The 16,435-nt window shown below is 46.1% G+C and overlaps 1 long non-coding RNA gene across 1 annotated transcript in view; it reads right to left on the bottom strand.

The window, feature by feature from the left end:
- LOC119156360 overlaps nucleotides 1-16,435 on the bottom strand; it is a 366,829-nt gene that overhangs the window by 20,050 nt on the left and 330,344 nt on the right. Inside the window, exons 8-11 of the long non-coding RNA XR_005107087.1 lie at nucleotides 10,288-10,400; nucleotides 1,551-1,640; nucleotides 529-713; nucleotides 353-439 (exon numbers count right to left, since the gene is read on the bottom strand). This is a non-coding gene — a long non-coding RNA (uncharacterized LOC119156360). The remainder of the gene's footprint in view (nucleotides 1-352; nucleotides 440-528; nucleotides 714-1,550; nucleotides 1,641-10,287; nucleotides 10,401-16,435) is intronic.

The raw sequence follows: 16,435 nt of genomic DNA on the forward strand, positions 1-16,435 counted from the left end.
CATCACTCAAATCTAGTTAAGTACAGCACTCATTCTATAGCGGTTTCAAACCAACAGGTGACAAGTGTTATCTTGGAACTAGGCACTTGTAATACTGCTTTTTAAGGCATATACTCCAAAATTCAAGGCATGGGTTTCATAACGAAGTGTGGAAAAATCCCAACAAATATTGGCTCAAACCCTCCCTTTCAGGCCACACCCAAAGAGCAAGTGAGACTATAATGGACAAATCCTCCTCTGGCAGTGGGCCGATCAGCCCCAGCGCCGCTCGCTGAGTCCCAGCCTATTTCACACCATGCAAAATCACCGCGGGAAAAGGCTGATGAAGTTCAGACAATTGATGGCACTGTACCTTTGCTCATGACAGTAACGGCAGCCAATTGCTAGCGTCTCGGTGTCTGGCCAAAGCAGATGGCAGACGGCTGTCTGAAGCTGGGACCTGGGAAAATGGGGATAACATCAGGAAAAAACAAAAACATCTTACATACCTACTACTCCCATCTCACCCCGCTCTGGGGAGATGCCTACTTGCCGTGGACTGAGTCAGTGCCTGGTCTTGTGGTCCTCCAGCATCCCATGGAGCTACTGCCTGCTTGCAGACTTGGGGCTGTTGGCACATCTCATCCCATCTGCTGCGTGTGAGGACTTTACAGCCAACGCTGCAGACCAGCAGCTTGGCTATTTCCACCCTCGTCTGGCTGCTGTGGCCTTACCTGCGTGTGTGAACAAACACACAGCCCCCCGGGGGGGTCAGCAGGTCAGGATGGGGCAACAGCACCGACCTGGGAGTATTTGCTGGCTCCTTTGAAAAATCTCCCCAGATTTTTATTGGCTCTTAGATTACCACAAAGTATCTGCCTGGATCTGGGCTTTGATTCTCCGCTCCATAGCTTCGTCCCGGCTGGCTGGGGTAGCACCTTTCCCTCAGAGACCACAACTGACAGCTTCCTTCTCAGGGAGAGGGAGGAACGGGGCAGTGGTTGCATTTTGAGCGTGGGGAGAGGGAAAGGCTGTTTGAGGCCACTGTCTGCATGAGGGAGCTGCAGGGCTGGCGAGGACAATTGGGAATCATCTTATTTCTCCTCCCTTGGGTTGCTGACTTCATCTGGGGGACCACCACTCCCGGCTCTTCCATTGCCCACCTCCCCAGGTGCCACACTGCTGGCTCCCCCCACCCAGCTGTGCCACCCCAGCTCTACCCAAGCCTCCCCACCGCTCCCCAGGCAAGTCCTGGCCCTCCAGCTGCGGTGTGGCAAAATTCAGTTCTGCCTATGTGGCTGAGAAATGTTGGCTCTTCATAAAAATAGCAGCCCGCCTGCAGGGAACGCGGCAGAAGCTAGACCACACTGAGGCCTTTTATTTCCTGCAAAGACCTGTTTGCAAGACATCGGTGGAGAGCACTATGCAGATGAGCGACACTGTGAAAGGCAGGGCCAGCTCCCCGGTGGGGGGAAAATGAGGTAGATCAAATAGCTATCCAGATTTCCATCAGCTGCAGGGCTGGCCGGGTGACAGTTAGGTAGGCTTGCCATTCTGCATGGATAGCTCACCTCTTTGCCAGCTGTAATAAACACAGGCGCTTGATGCCAACAGATGCGTCTTCTTCCCCACCTGCTCCGTCAGTGCAAGCGGCCTCATCTCTGCAAAATAAGCACAAGAAGAGAAGCTGAAACTGCCACGCGGGAATCCGGTTTGTATTCATGCTGAGAGCTGGCCGAAGAAGGAGAAAACATCAGTCTCAAATGGGTTTTCAAGATTTGGACATTTGGCTTCATCTTTCTCTATGTTCAAACACGATCTGTCAACTCCCATCAAGAAAAATGAGGGAGAATAGCCTCGCCTTTAAAAGTCAGTGCCGCCATGGCTAGCAAGTTCATGAAGCACATGGGAGAAAAAAGATTAGTCTGAACCCATGACTTGAACAAATATCTACACCTTGTAACTGAATACCGCGGGGTTCCCTTCTCTCTCGTGCTAAGAAATTCTGGCCAGAACTCTTTCAGAGTACTAGCAAGTGAAATGCAAGAAAAGCTCTTAAAAGTAATAATAATCCTTCCGCCAAAATTAAAGCTGATTTGCGGAACTTCACGTTCCTCAGTTGTGTTAAGATTTGGGCTCAAGAAAATATCTGGGCTTTGGATGGTTTCATTATTAGTAGGCCACAAACGAATATGGTAGATGATGCAAAAATGACTGCCAATAAAATATTTACACCGATTCTTCATTCTGGGTGAAACATCTTTTATATATATGCATATACATATATACTATAAATAATAGAAATGATGCTCATATTTTATACTAGGGATGTAAACACTGGTCCCAACAGCAGTGGCAAATGAACCACTCACATTTTCTGATTGCATAATTTGCCTAGAGGATGGATACATAATTACACTATAATTAAGTATAATAAACAAAGAAAATGATTTGAGAAGGAAAAATTATCACAGCCTCAACCACATCAGCCAGAAGCTCTCTTCTAATTAAGTTATTTTATTAAACAAAATGTTTTTAAGGTGGGTCCCCTTTGAAAATGTACATTATAGCCCATGTAATGTAATTTACTTTATAAGTAAAACATGGCTTGTGTATGGACAGATCATATCTGATAGGACTCATGAAATACACAGCCACTGGGTCCAGTCCAGCCAGGTGCTGAGTCCTTCACACCCATGGTCCAAGAAGCAGACCTTGAGCGCTGCTCCAGATAACAGCAGCAGCATGTAGAGCAGCCTTTTTTTAATTTGTGCTCATTGATGGGCTCTTTCTGTGTTACTTGGGTTTTTTTCTGATTTAAAGGGAGAAACGCTAGCAGGTGACTCTGATGTTGTCATCCTGTAATGACACAGCAGAGGCAAAGGACAAGAAAAGAGGTAGCTCAAGCCAGACTCTTCCCTCTCAAATGCTTTTACTCTCACTACATCTGCTCCGAGCTTGGCAAGGTGTGAAGATGGAGTCATCTTTTTACCTTACTGTGGCTGAAGAAATCCAAAACACTAGTTCACAAACTACAGGGCTTGGGAAGACCACAAATAATCTACTACCTCACATGGCAAAGGCCATCGGACACCCTCCAGATCATTCGTCTTAGAACTACAGCTTATGTTTTTAAACATCCACCTCCAGCAGCTTGGGGACTCAAGGAGCTATTACAGAAGCCTTGGAGCATTACTCTGAAGTTAGCTGCTGCTCCTGTCCATCCCCCATCCCTGTCCCAGTCCCCTTGTCCCCTACCCCCAAATAAATGCTCAGCTTTAAGTTTCAGCCATGAGATACATCTGCCTCATTTCCACCTTTGTCTTCCTCTTGTGAGTACTTGCAGATTGTGATCAAGCCATCCCTTAGCCTCTCTTCTGTAAGCTCATTAGATCACGCTGCCTGATACAAATCTCTGCTGGTTTCCTGGCTCTTCAAAGCTTGTACAGCCCTGCAATGTTCTTCGGGAAGATCTCTGTATACCAGTGACCTATTTTCTTAACTATTTACTCTGCTCTTCAGTTGCCAAGTCACTTGTAGGGTTTGCTTATAATGCTTTAGGTTTTCTTTCAGCTCATTGTAAAAAATAGCATAACCTCAGTAACACACCTCTTTGCTACCTGTTAGGGATGAGATCTAAGAATGGACTTATATCCAGCATGGGATAAAACATCCCTGGCCAAGGAAAATCCAGGGAAAGAAGAAACTGTGTCCTAAAATATCAGTTGACCACAGCAGCACAAGGTCCTTGAATTCAAAATGTTGAACATTATGTTGTGAGGCCATCTCCGAATGCCCGACAGAGATGCATTTCTCTAGCTCTGTCTCCTGCATGCACAGCTTGTTGGGTGATGGAGAGAGCAGTGGGGTGGTCAAGAATCAAGAATCTTCTCTTTGTGTAGAGTTTTCCACTCTTAAATGTTTGCAGACCTTGAACCACAAAATGTTGTAGGTTATTGACAAGATTATTGATGTGTGTGGTTACTGCTTGCAGGGTGCCCGAGGCAGGACACTTAGGTCATCATGGGGCTGCATACTCCTGATGACTACTTCAGTTTCTTTCCTAATCTCATGCATTTTCAGTTGTATAGTGACCTGATTTCAACTAGGAGCTTCCATTAAAAATCACGTGGCAGTCACAGACATTGTAAACTCAAGCCAAAGAGTCATTTTCAAATACTTGGCAAACACTAGACCACAGAAACTCAACGTGTCGTAAGATTCCACTTGGTCCCATAATCAGGGGTGGGAAAAAGGAGGAGGATTATCCGTAGACCTCAAAGTGTTTTACAAAGGGAGACAAATGCTGCTATTCCCATTTATTGGATAGGGCAACAGCAAGTTGAGACTTGCACAAAGTCACCCAACTAATCAGCCAGAAAACTGCCACTGAAACCCGTATTCTGGTCTAAACAGGTTCTCAGACTGCCCTCATCACTGTAATATCTGCGTACCCTCCAGAAGCACCTTAGGAGAATCTGGGCATGTCTGCACTGGCCAATGCAAGCAGCTGCCTGTCAATCCAGCCCCCTTCTCAGCCAACTGGACAAAAGCCATCTCCAGATGGAAGCTGTGTAGCCACGTTAATACCCTCCTGAGCCCAGATGTACGAACCCCACCAACAAGTTGGGGTGAAAGGTCAACCCACCACCACTCTAACTCAGCTCTGCGGCTTCCAGGGTGTAGCTTGCTCATGGGGCATGGAAAAAGCAGATGTGAGACTGTCTCTGAAAGCAGATGGACCTTTCTTTATTCTAAATCAGTTTCATCATCTGTAGGGCCCCTGAGAGCATTTCCTCATGCTTCATTTCTCACTGAGCCATGGAGATAGGGCACAAATGTGTTGGTTATCTCCTTAGAGCCTTACGGCTCCTTTGAGGCAAGATCTGGAAGATGACAATTTGAACAGGGATATCTGGATACACTGCCATAAAGAAAGAAAATCTCCAAAATATATTTTGTAAGTCAGGGAAAAGGAAAAAGAAGGCAGGCATCTCTTCAAACTCAAGATCTACTTGTCATGAGCAAGAGTACTAAGAAATTGGTAACTTAATGATCTGAAGGAAGAGTAGCTGTTATTACAGGGCACTGTACTGGCAAAGCTCCTATACATCACAACAATAATTGTCTCCAAACTTCTCTTCCCTTCCAAGCATGAGGAAACATCAGTGCATTTAGCCTCAACTCCCTGGCAGGCGGCATCACTTCCTTGTGAGAGGCAGGGAGCTGACACAGAGATGGAAAGGCTACAAAAGCCCCGTGTGACCCAGTAAGTCTGACGTAGAGCTAAAGAAGTGAGTCCCGCTCCAAAGAAGCTGACAATCCCAGGGTGCCCTGACAGCTTGTCCTGGACTACTCATGCTCCCAGGTTTGGAAATCCTTTGAGGGTTGCTAAGTTTATACAAACCACTCCTAGCTCTGGAAGTCCAGCTCTGCTCCCCCTGATTTTGCTTTCCTTCCTAGGCACCTACTTCTGCTGTCTGCCAGTGATGGGCCATCGGGCAAGGTGGGCTTTGATCGATGCACTTGCCTGTTTCTGGATCCGAATCCCTGCTGGCAGGGATCCAGTGGCTTCACCAGATCATCACCCTTTGCCTGGGGAAAACAGGGCAGTGCGTAGGCAGCAGTGTTTCTTTGCAGCTTTGCATTTCTTGGACTTTTGTGCAAAGCCCCGAACGGCGAATGTACGCTTCATGCATATGCAGAACGGGCACAGATGCTGCTTGAAAAAATTGGACCTGGTTAACTTGGCTACGATCATCCAGGAAGTTTGTGGCAGAGCTGCAAATAAAATCCAGACACTCTGCCTTTCGGGCCTGTGTCTTCACAACAACAGGGTTCTTCCTCTGGGCATCTGGGCTTGTTGTCTTATCGGGAGGCACTGCTCAGCATGTCTCCTTAAAGGGAAAGAGTGCTGGGAAAGCCACGCTTGAATTCTTTAGAGAAAATGACACCACCTACATAGGAAAACCCCATAGCTTTTTGCAATTATTGCCATGTATGTATATCTTTCCCTCCCTTTGTGATCTTTACCACTTCCTCACCATATGTAAAAGGCCTGATCCTGATGAAAATAGTCACGGTTCCAGAAATGCCACTCAGACGATGTTGATTTACCTCCACAAAGGATGTGGCCCAATGCTTTTGGCCAGATTTTTCTGCAAGCAGCCAGTCAAATCTCTCTCTCCTCTACCCAGAAAGCTGGGGAAGTTGTGCGACAATAACCTTGCTCGACTTCACCTGGCCCACCCAGGGAATAGCTATTTCTGGACGGACACGGAAAACCCAAGCCGTGTCCCTTTAATCTAACATCTCATGCGTGTTGCTGAGCCTAATGTTTAATTTGAAAAAAAAACAACCTGAAAGTAGCATTAAAGGACGCAGAGGATTTGAAAAGCACTATGTTTTTAAGATAGTCTTTCTGGAAAACACTGTATTTAAAAACTGACCCTTTTACCATGAGGTTTCTGAAACTATAGAGGCATCTCAAGCTTCCTGTGAGATAAGGCTTGTAATTTGGAACTGAGTAATGGAGCACAAACACAACTGGCTTTGTATTAAGAGGCAATGTGTAATCATCTGGCAGTGTCACATTGCCCCCACTCCGGAGTGGTTTGGGGCTATTTGTGCTGGAAATTAAAGTTAAGAGCAACATGATGATGAGGGTAGCTCATCCTCCACGCCTGACAGAAGGATGGAGTCCCAGGGTGCAGATCTCCCCGGGGCTTTGGAGGAAAGAAGCCCTGCTTTTGAGCATTTATGGTCCCGTCTCCCACACTTGCAGGACTGTTGATTTAAGATGCCAGCCTGCAACCTGAAGCGTTTGGAAGGACAGCCGTTGAGCGGTGGTGGGCAGAGGTTGCACATTGCAACCTCCTCTTAACTGAAGTGACACAAACTAACAACAGTTTTAACAGGAAGATCTCATTCCTTCATATTTAATTGACATGTTTCTTTTAAAGGGATGGCAAAAACAGAGAAACACAGGAGTTTCCCTGGTGGTTTTATGCCAAGCACAACTATGTGTGTAGGAGCCTTTCAGACTTTGCACTCCCAGAGCAAAGACCAGATCTGGCTTTGGTTTTTTAATTTTCTTCCAATTTGTTGGCGTGAAATCTGACAGCCAGGCAGATGTGTCTGCCTTGATCTTTGGTGTGGATCTCCTGTTGCACTCTCCTCTGTTTTTCCAAGGCTCAATAGGGGAAAGTGAAATTGCTGTCCAGAAACATTAATCACAGCATCTTAGATCTGTAAATTCTCAAGAGTTTTCCTCCTGGAGCACTGGAAGGCTTTGACCCATTTTCAAAAGTGGGGATAAAGCATATATACATAAGGACAGCACGCATACTTGTAGCATCTGCAAAAACATATGGTAGTTTCACATCCCACTAACCAGTTTCCTGGATTGAATACATATAAGTGCAGGCTTTGTGAGAACTAGCAGTTTTTGAATGCTGGGTTTCTGACTCTCATCCCTTAACCGCAGTCCTTCCTTGACTTTGCGAGAGATACCATTTCCCTCTTAATTTGGCAAGTTATTGCAGAGTCTTTCTGAATAACTTATTCTTGTATTGCCTTTTTTTGCAGGTGAAGCTGCTCTCAGGCTCCCCTGACAATCTCTTTACCCATCTTTCCGTTGCATACAGAGATGTTGTGTTATCTCTGCTTAATCCCGAATGGTGAAAAGCAACCATTTCCAGGATCAGTAATTACACCTCGGAGGTCTTGGGATTTTGCTGGGCTGCTAATCTACAGAGCTCATTGCACATTTTTCCATCTAAATCTCCTGTTTAATGAAAGACTGCTTTGCCAAGGGACCCATTTTCCATAAATATACTTTTCTGAAGCATAACATCTAAAACTTCTGGCTTGTTTCTGACAATATCATTTTTCCTGTCTTATCAACATTCTCTGTGCAAATGTACCCACCTATCAGCATTTTTTCCATTTTAGCAACCAAACTTGAGTCCAAGATGCCTTTTGCTACTGCCACCAAAGCAATAAACCCCGAAGAATGGATTTAAGCAAGCACACATAGATATGCAGAGACCCTCCTGCATCTTCCTGTGCCTACGCCACTCCTGTTCTACATTAGTTTAAACTCTTGGAAGCTCCCAGAGCTAGAGATCCTAAAGCCTCTCTGCACCCTCAGTTCCAGCATTTCCCTCTCTTTACGGAAAGAGTTCTCCTAAACTCTCACCTCCTCTGTTTTGCTGCAAATAAAGCCAACTAGATCTTGTCCTTTCCCATGCAAGTAGACCCAGTGGTCACTGTACCCTTTTACCATACCCCTTTTAGCTACTGTCTTCACATGTGAATTCTCTCATAGCTGTTCTCAGTCTTTTCTAGACTAAACAAATCCAATTAAAAAAAAATTCCACACAGGTCATGTTTTTTGAAACCTCTTATCAGTCCTGGTGCTCTCCTCCAGACTTCCTCCTGTATTTACATCTTTATTTGAAGTATAGAGTGCAGATTGGTGGTCTGGGCCTCTCCAGCAGCAGAATGAATTCCACACAAAGGGTGCTCTTAATACTTCTAATAACAGGGATCTTTCTGGGCACACCATAACCTGGTAGACTTCGATTTGAGCTTGTCCTCTACCAGCTCCCCTAGCATATTGTCAGGACCATGACCTGGTTTCTTATGTGTATTTTAATTGTGCATTTTCTTTTTCATCTAAGTCTATTTCTAAAGTTTATTCAGAACATTTTAAATCAGTCCTCCTCCTCTCCCAAAATGGGAGTCTCCCAGCCTGTTTTCTTGTTCTAACCTACCAGAAGAGCCCTGTCTGCTCCACCATCCAAACAGTTCACAGAGATTTAAATGAACTGTGACCAGCACAGACTTCTGTTGATGGCCCTCTTGCTTTGACAGTGGATCACGTGTGCCTAATCTTCAAGGACGTTATTTCAATCAATAGTTGAAAAACAGCAATTATTTCTGTCAGGCAGGTATAATTCCTGAAGCTGACAGCTGTCCGAAGGAGACCTGAAGCCAAGAGTGATACCAGTGAATAACCGGCAAATACCTACTCATCACCTGTACTGAGAAACAGGCTTGAGTACCAAGCCCTGAAACTACACTCTCTCCTTTTTTTTTTTAATAAGAGGACAGCAGCGAAGCTGGATTATTCATAGCTCTGAAAGCAGGATGGGCACATCAGTATGCCCCTAAAGCCAAGATGATGAGCTAATCAACTTCGTATTGTTAGAAGAGTCCCCACCTACGCTTTCACACAAAGGGCCGATTAGCTCACAGGTATGCAAAACTCTGGGAGGATGCCATCTTTCATCGCTACCAGAAGATGTTTAATATATGTTAAGTTGCCAACAATTAAGTGTTTGTGTGTGTGTGCGTACACACGCGCGCAGCCACTTGCTCTGGTCCCAGGAGCTGCATGCTGTTGCGCTAACCCGCCGTGCCGGGGCAGAGCCCCGTGCTGGGCACAGCTCTGCTGCTGTGTGCTCAGCTGCATCGTGGGGTGGCAGGAGCACAGTAGCTACTGCCTTCGGCAGCCCAAAGGAAGCAGATTTTAACATGCTTGCTCTGCTTCCAACAGCAGCAACTGTGACAGCCATGGGCTGAGGGTGTCTGCGTGGCGAGCAAGGGGGTGAGTCTCCAGTGCATGCTGTACTTGCACCACTTCTGCAACGTCCTGGTACAAGAAAGCTGAAAGCACTCCACCATCCAAGTCACTGACGGAAATACTGAGTCTGAGCACACTAAAACATGCGCTCCCCCTGTGCCAGTGTGCTTCATATAAGTAGGTCATTTAAGAAGCGGGACTGTAAGTGCCCATAGCAGCGTGTTACTACTTAGGCTGGCTGGTGTGATTCCAGTTCCAAACCAGGAGTGATGATGTGAAGTATTGGCTCAATGTTTGGAGGTGCTTAGCACCTCCTCCCCATCGCCACTCCACGGGAGGCATGTGGGCACAACACTGTTCACAATAAACACGGGTTTTACATTGCTTCCAGTGTCACCTCTACAGACAGTGCTGCATGGCCCAAAGGGGAAACAAACAGGGGGGGAGGAACTGGGAAGAAAAGTCCTTTGAAAGAACACATTCCCCTCTTCCTCCCGTGCTGAGGCTGCATGCAGCTCATTGTTTGAGAACCGCCAACAATTTATTTGTCTCCTTTCAATGTCCATCAGGACCTCTCAAACTGGAACAAGCTAGAACAATCTCCTTTATCACAGATTTATGTCAGAAGGAAACAAAGGATAATTTGAGGAAGAAACCCTCACTACTATGAGAAAAAAAGAGAAAGTCAGTAGTACATACGCTGCCTTCCAAGGGTGTACCTTATCTCATGTGTCTTCTCACGGTCTTTTTCTGCACTCTTCTTCCATGCTTCTTGCTGAAGACTTGGAGCATGTCAGGAATGCCCTATGCTCCCTATTAGCTTAACAGTTCTCTGGAAAAGAATGGGACCAAAAATTTCATACATTGAAATGCACTTTTGAAAAATATGTAACAACATGTATTTCCAAATATGTTTTCTGACTATAGTGTGTAATCAGTAAAAGACACAGGAGTGCATCACAAACAGGTATGGTTGGAAATAGAAAAGCTTTCTTTCATCTTGCCTGTATAGGCAGACATCAGCTATTGTACTATAGAGAATTTTTCCATCTAGGCCACCTATATTCTAAGGAGCAGAGATGCCAAGGGTGCGCCACCTGCATCTCCTCTTCCCAGGGATGTGTGCAACGAGGGCTGGTTCATGTTGGGCAAATCAAACCCCTAGGGAACTGAGTGTAGATTCATGCCCTACAGCTTGTGGGGAGAAATCATCCCAGAATAACTTTGGTCTATTGCTGACAAAATGTAACTGGCTAAATCCCAAATGACTCCATCCCTGTAGAGCTTTGCGGGCTTCAGAGGAGCGGTTACGGTTACATCAGTGTGGCTCTAGCAACAGTGGGAGATCCCAGCCCTGCCCCAACGATGATTGCTCCTTCAGACAGACCATCACCTCTCCATCACTGGCTGCCGTTCACAGCACGGCACACCAAGTGAGGCAAAGAGGGAATTGCGGAGGCAGCAGCTCCCTTTGCTTCCTCTGGCCAGTACTTGTACTTAATGCAGAGCGTTTTTACTTTATAGAAGTCTTTGCCCTAATCACTGGACTACCTCGGTTATCGCCCGCACAAACATTCCCTTCAGATCAACATACCGGCTGGGCCAGAAATCACACAATTGATGTTTTGGTTTCCACTGCCTTATCTAAATCCAGTTACTGCTCAAAATGAGACTAAGTCAACAGACTTAATTGAATGAAAAGGCTGTGAGACAACCTAGAGATTTGTGGCTGTGTATGTCCGTGCATGAGTTAATCACTAAGCAAACACTTCGCAACAAACAGAGCTGGGCTGAGCAGGATCGGTTTTTCTGCAGCCTGGAAGCTCCTGAACACGCTGGGGTTGCGCGAGGCATTGTTGGGGCTGGCAGGAGGATTTAAACAGCATCACAAACAATGTACTACCACGGAGAAAAGCTGGGGATGGACAATGGAGCAGGCCATGAACAAACACTTCTGCTTGCTGCCTAGATTAGGAGATAGCAGAGGCCCTGTAGTAGCGGCCAAAAATAATTGCTCCCCTGTAATTGCTGTCCGGATATGTGAAATAGCCCTGCTGGCACCCAGCAGCTGGGAGCAGTGAGTTGCTTGATGTCCTTAGCTCATTCCTGGGGAGGCAGCTGCCGGATGCCCCCAGCTGCAGGCTCTTGCAGACATCACAGGTTTTTCCCCGCCGTACAGCCATGGCATTCCTCCCAGCACTGCAGTTTGGGAGAGAGGTATATCGAAATCTGTGGGAATGGCCACGCTGGGTCAGACCGCTGCTCCATCCTCACCTCTCTTGTCTTCAGTGGAGCGCATGAGCAGACTCCTAGGGCAGACCATTAAAACCCGTGTAGGGTCATAGCCAGGATCTAGTCCCCACTGTGACAGTGCTGCACACAGCTTCTCCAGAGCCGCAGGGGTACAAGGACAAAGCCTTACTCTAAAACTGCAACTTGCCGTGGCAAAATCTGTGCCCCTCCTTTTTGTACCACCTGCTCAGTTCAGAGGCCCTGCGCTGGTGCCTGGTGCCGCCGCTGTTTAGGTAGGCTGCAGCGGGAACGCTCAGGTTCATGCCAGTGGTTGATCTCAGCCACTGCAAAAAAAGAAGACTAAAGAAGTGAGCCTCCTAAAACAGTCATTAAATATCTTCTAATATGAGATGATTCACATACTTTCCTGACTGGTAGGACTCCATCAGGTGATGGAGAACCTGAATCAGGTTCTTCAGTAGGCAATGACAGCCGTACGGACATCTAAAGGTGACTTTGCCACGAGCAGTATAAAGACAGAGCTTCGCTGCTTAAGCTGGGTATTCGAACATCATTTTGGCTGGAAAAACTCATCCCATGCTACAGAGAGATACCATGCCTTGCACAGGCCACCCACTTGTCACCACATGCTAGCTTGGGGCCAGGACATCTGGCTGTAAAAATGCAACTGTGGTGGTGTCTGCTGAAAAAAAGAGGGTACTGAACTCAGCTAGATCCTTCCTCCCTAAGGGAGGCCACAGACACCACCATTATATTTGCAACCCGTCTGACAGTTCCTGCCCTTTGGCGCGCTGTACAAGCAGACAGGACAACTTTTCTAGCAAATCCAGGAAAGATGGGAAAGATGATTAGCTTTGTGATCAGGTACTGTGTGGCCAGAGTGCTACGCAACGTCAAAAGAAACTGCTGCTGAATGCCCAGGTTTCAGGATACAACAATAACACGCAGAACTGTATTTCATTCCTTTAACAAGTGCTGAATATGCAAAGGCTCCTTTCCCAGCTTCTGTCTCCATCTTGGAAGCTGGGGAAGAGCTGTGTGTATAATTATTTTCAGATGCCACCCACTTTATCGATTATCTGAGTGGGATGCACAAATAATGGCAGCTAATGCCAGGGGCAGAGATCCGATGAAGCTCCCTCCCTTTGGGAAAAGCTGCAATAAAACCACCAGATGAATGGGTCATTGAAAACAGGCTGGAATATATTCCCTACAGTCATTCCGAAAGTTCAAGGGCAGGGGAAAAGAAAAAAAAAAAAAGCTGCCTCTGTGTTCACTAAATTTCTAATATCTGAAAGTGCTTAAAAAAAACACACATGTACTTTTTTTTTTTTTTTTTTCATACAATCATGGAAAAACACACTAAGCTTTTGACTCAATGGTTTTGTTTTTCCAGTGAGTCTCTTCCAGGTTCCACACACCATCTCATAGTCACGTCTGCTGGGTGAGCTTCGAGCTAACAAACTTTAGGAGAGCTCTCTGTGATTTTGCCACATTGAGTTTCAAGTATCGGCTTGCTGGAAGTGCAGCGGAGAGGGAGGAGGGAGGGAAGTGGTGCGAGCTTTGCCAACACACCTGCACAAGCTTTGGGCTCTCCTGGACACTCTGTGCGCTAATGATGTATAACCTGTAGAGCCTGGCAACACACTCGCTGAAGACTATAACAGACAGACTGTGCATGCCTCTGATTTCTAATTTCTTAAAACAAGTAATAAACCGCCCCCCTCTCCCAACCCTGTGCTGTAGGTAAATGCTTAGGATGGAAACTGAGATGTGTTCAGCTGGGCAAAGCTTCTACCAAGGTAAGGAACAAATGACAGTTTAATTATGGCATTTTAGGTCTATGTAATTCCTCTTCTAAAGCAAGAGGGAGGAAAAAAGCTAAAAGAAAGACAGAGTTCATTTCAGCTCCAATGTTCTGCTAATTTTTCTTTTGACTATTAGAGATGCAGCTGGATCCTATTTCTAATCCACTTTCAGATTTGCTGGAATTAAAATCCCAGATTGCTGCTGTGTTTTCAAGTTGAAGTGTGCATAGTAGCCAAGGTTTATATTGCAATTTCTAGAGTTATGGAATGATGAGCTCCAGTAGAGGAAAGTGTGTTGTATGCCTGAGTCCTGGGGAAAAAAAAAAGGTTGGCATCAGTGCCATTTGGAATTAGAGCTCACTTGTAGAATACATAGCCCTGAAGTTAATACGCTGCTACTTTTTACATTCTGTTCTGCCTGCCGGAACTGGTCAGTACGGAAGGGCAAAGGCTGCCATGGTGGAGAGGTAGGAGTGGGAAGTGCTAGTGAATTAGAAAGCCTGGATATTTTTGAACTTTCACCTGAAATTTAAAAGTTCCCCCATAGAAAGGAGCTTATTTTAATAAGAAACTCACTTCCTGACTGAAACAGCAATGTGAGACTGCCTATGCTTTGAAAGACCTGTGCTTTCTCTATCACCGCCTGAACCCAGTCTTAAAGCTGACATTTCTCCTCCGGCACCCTGTTCAGGACGAAATCCAATAGCATAGAGTTTGCCACCTGAGAAACACCGTAAGTCACGTGAAGTTACGATTCCCTACTCTGAGCTTTCATATCTGCCATGACAATTCCCAGCCACTGCCAGGCAAAGCTGGCCAGCCAGTATTTATGGAAAACGAACAGACTAATCATTTCCAATAGCGGGACACAATTAAGATATAATTGCAGCAGTTTACGTTCACATCCAAGTGGACAGATACGAGCCAAAAACTGGAGTAATGATGCCACCCATCCACCACCCAAATGTAAATAGAAGACAGGGTTCAGGTGTTCTCCTTCAGCTGCGTCACGGTACGATTGCCAAGCTGCCACACAACCTTCCTGCCAGGCAATGCATCCAGCCATGAACTGACTCTTACCTCACACAAAAAGTTCAACAGCTTCTTTCAGGATCAGCTTCTTTTAAACTGGACTATAAGTGCATTACTGTCAATAAAAGCAAGAGATCATCTTTTGGAGATTGAGTGTTGTAGGGTCATGACTTAAACCTGTGAAGTACCTAAACTCAAGCTCAGCCTGAGCCATGATGGGCACTGTTGTAGTGTGTACACGTTAATTCCAGCGTGGATAAGGGAATACCTGCAAAGGGGAAGCAAGTGGGTATGAATACAGCTGGAAAAAAGGAGTGAGATTGACAGCTATTTACGAAAGATTGAAGAGTGACTCCTTTGCTGATGGATGACTGGAAATCCAGAGGTGGATTGTGAGGAGCTTGATGTGATGTCACGGGAAACTGGAATAGGTCTTCAGGTGAAATAAATCAGTACAGTGGTCCTGATGCTGAGCAAAATCTGCTAGTTTACACTAGCTTTGTGAACCGTTAGCCTCTTTCAGAGCAGAGTTTCTCGCAGGAGAAAGACAAAGTTTTCTCTTTCAGCAGTACTAAAGTCAATCCCACTTCACTGTGAGGATTTCCCTCATTAACAGAAAGAGAGAGAACAAAGCTCTCCGTGTTTGGGCAGGGGCAGTCCTGAGAAAAGCCTTGAAATTACCCTTGTAAGTTCCTTCCTTGCCTCTCCCCAAGCTGGCCTAAATTAGACTACACAAAACTATTCCCCAAATTATATTTCCAATAAATTCAGAGCCCTGAATTAAACAGCATCTGCTGTTTGTCGGTGCATCTTCGTGTGCAATGGTCAATCCGTTCGTCTTGATACCATCACAAGGAGAAAACAGGTGCTGCTCAGCGTCAAGGTCTCACTCCTAAACATGAGACCGGCTTAGCCTGAGTATGGCCTGTGTCTGCACCTCTGGATATCACAAACCTCCTCAAATGGGCTGGCTAAAAGGAGGGGGCTCTCACAGAGGCTGGGGCAGTTTATACTAGTGGAGAATCTGGCCTGCGAGCACTTGCACCTGCGGTGTGAGGACAAATAATGGCCCATGCTCCAAAGCATGGTGAGCTCCCAGTCTTCTAAGCTGTATGAAATTCCATTTCCTTTCTACTTGTGCTAAATGTAAAAACAGAAACAAAGACACGCACCTAAATAAACAGAAAAGCACAGACAGCAGAAGGGGAGGGAGGCCCTAGTGCGGGTCATACGCCAGCCAGCACAGAGAGATGTTTTCTCTTTGCGGTCCTTCATGTTAGACCTTGCCATATCATGTGGATGGGAATGCGAGTGGGAGACTTGTTGGACATTGGTTTTACAAATGTCTCACGATCGCAGAAACACCTGCTTTACATTATTGTTCTTGCTGGTCCACAACAAAATCCCACCCTAGCCGACAGCTCTCAGCAGGCCTCATTTCTTCCTTCTCTGTGGATGGCTCAAATCACTGGTTTCTAAATCCTGGGCCACCGTGAGATCACACCCGAACCTCCTTGAGTAGGAGGGGGAATACAGAAGGCAGATGGGCACTTCTGCGCAGAATCATGCCAAAACATTGGCTAGAGGACCAAAACCACATGAGACTGCTTACCATCAGGTGGGGGAAGTGGGGCAGGAGGGTTACCCAGGCCAAAGGGATGGATCTGTAAGACCCATCTGTTTTCACCATGAAAACCTCACAGCCCCCACCTATGCAACACACACCACTCCAGTCACCACAAGTTATTGCTCTTGGTCTCCACTGCTTCCTGTG

Source organism: Falco rusticolus, chromosome 12 (genome assembly GCF_015220075.1).
Source record: "Falco rusticolus isolate bFalRus1 chromosome 12, bFalRus1.pri, whole genome shotgun sequence".
NCBI lineage: Eukaryota > Metazoa > Chordata > Aves > Falconiformes > Falconidae > Falco > Falco rusticolus.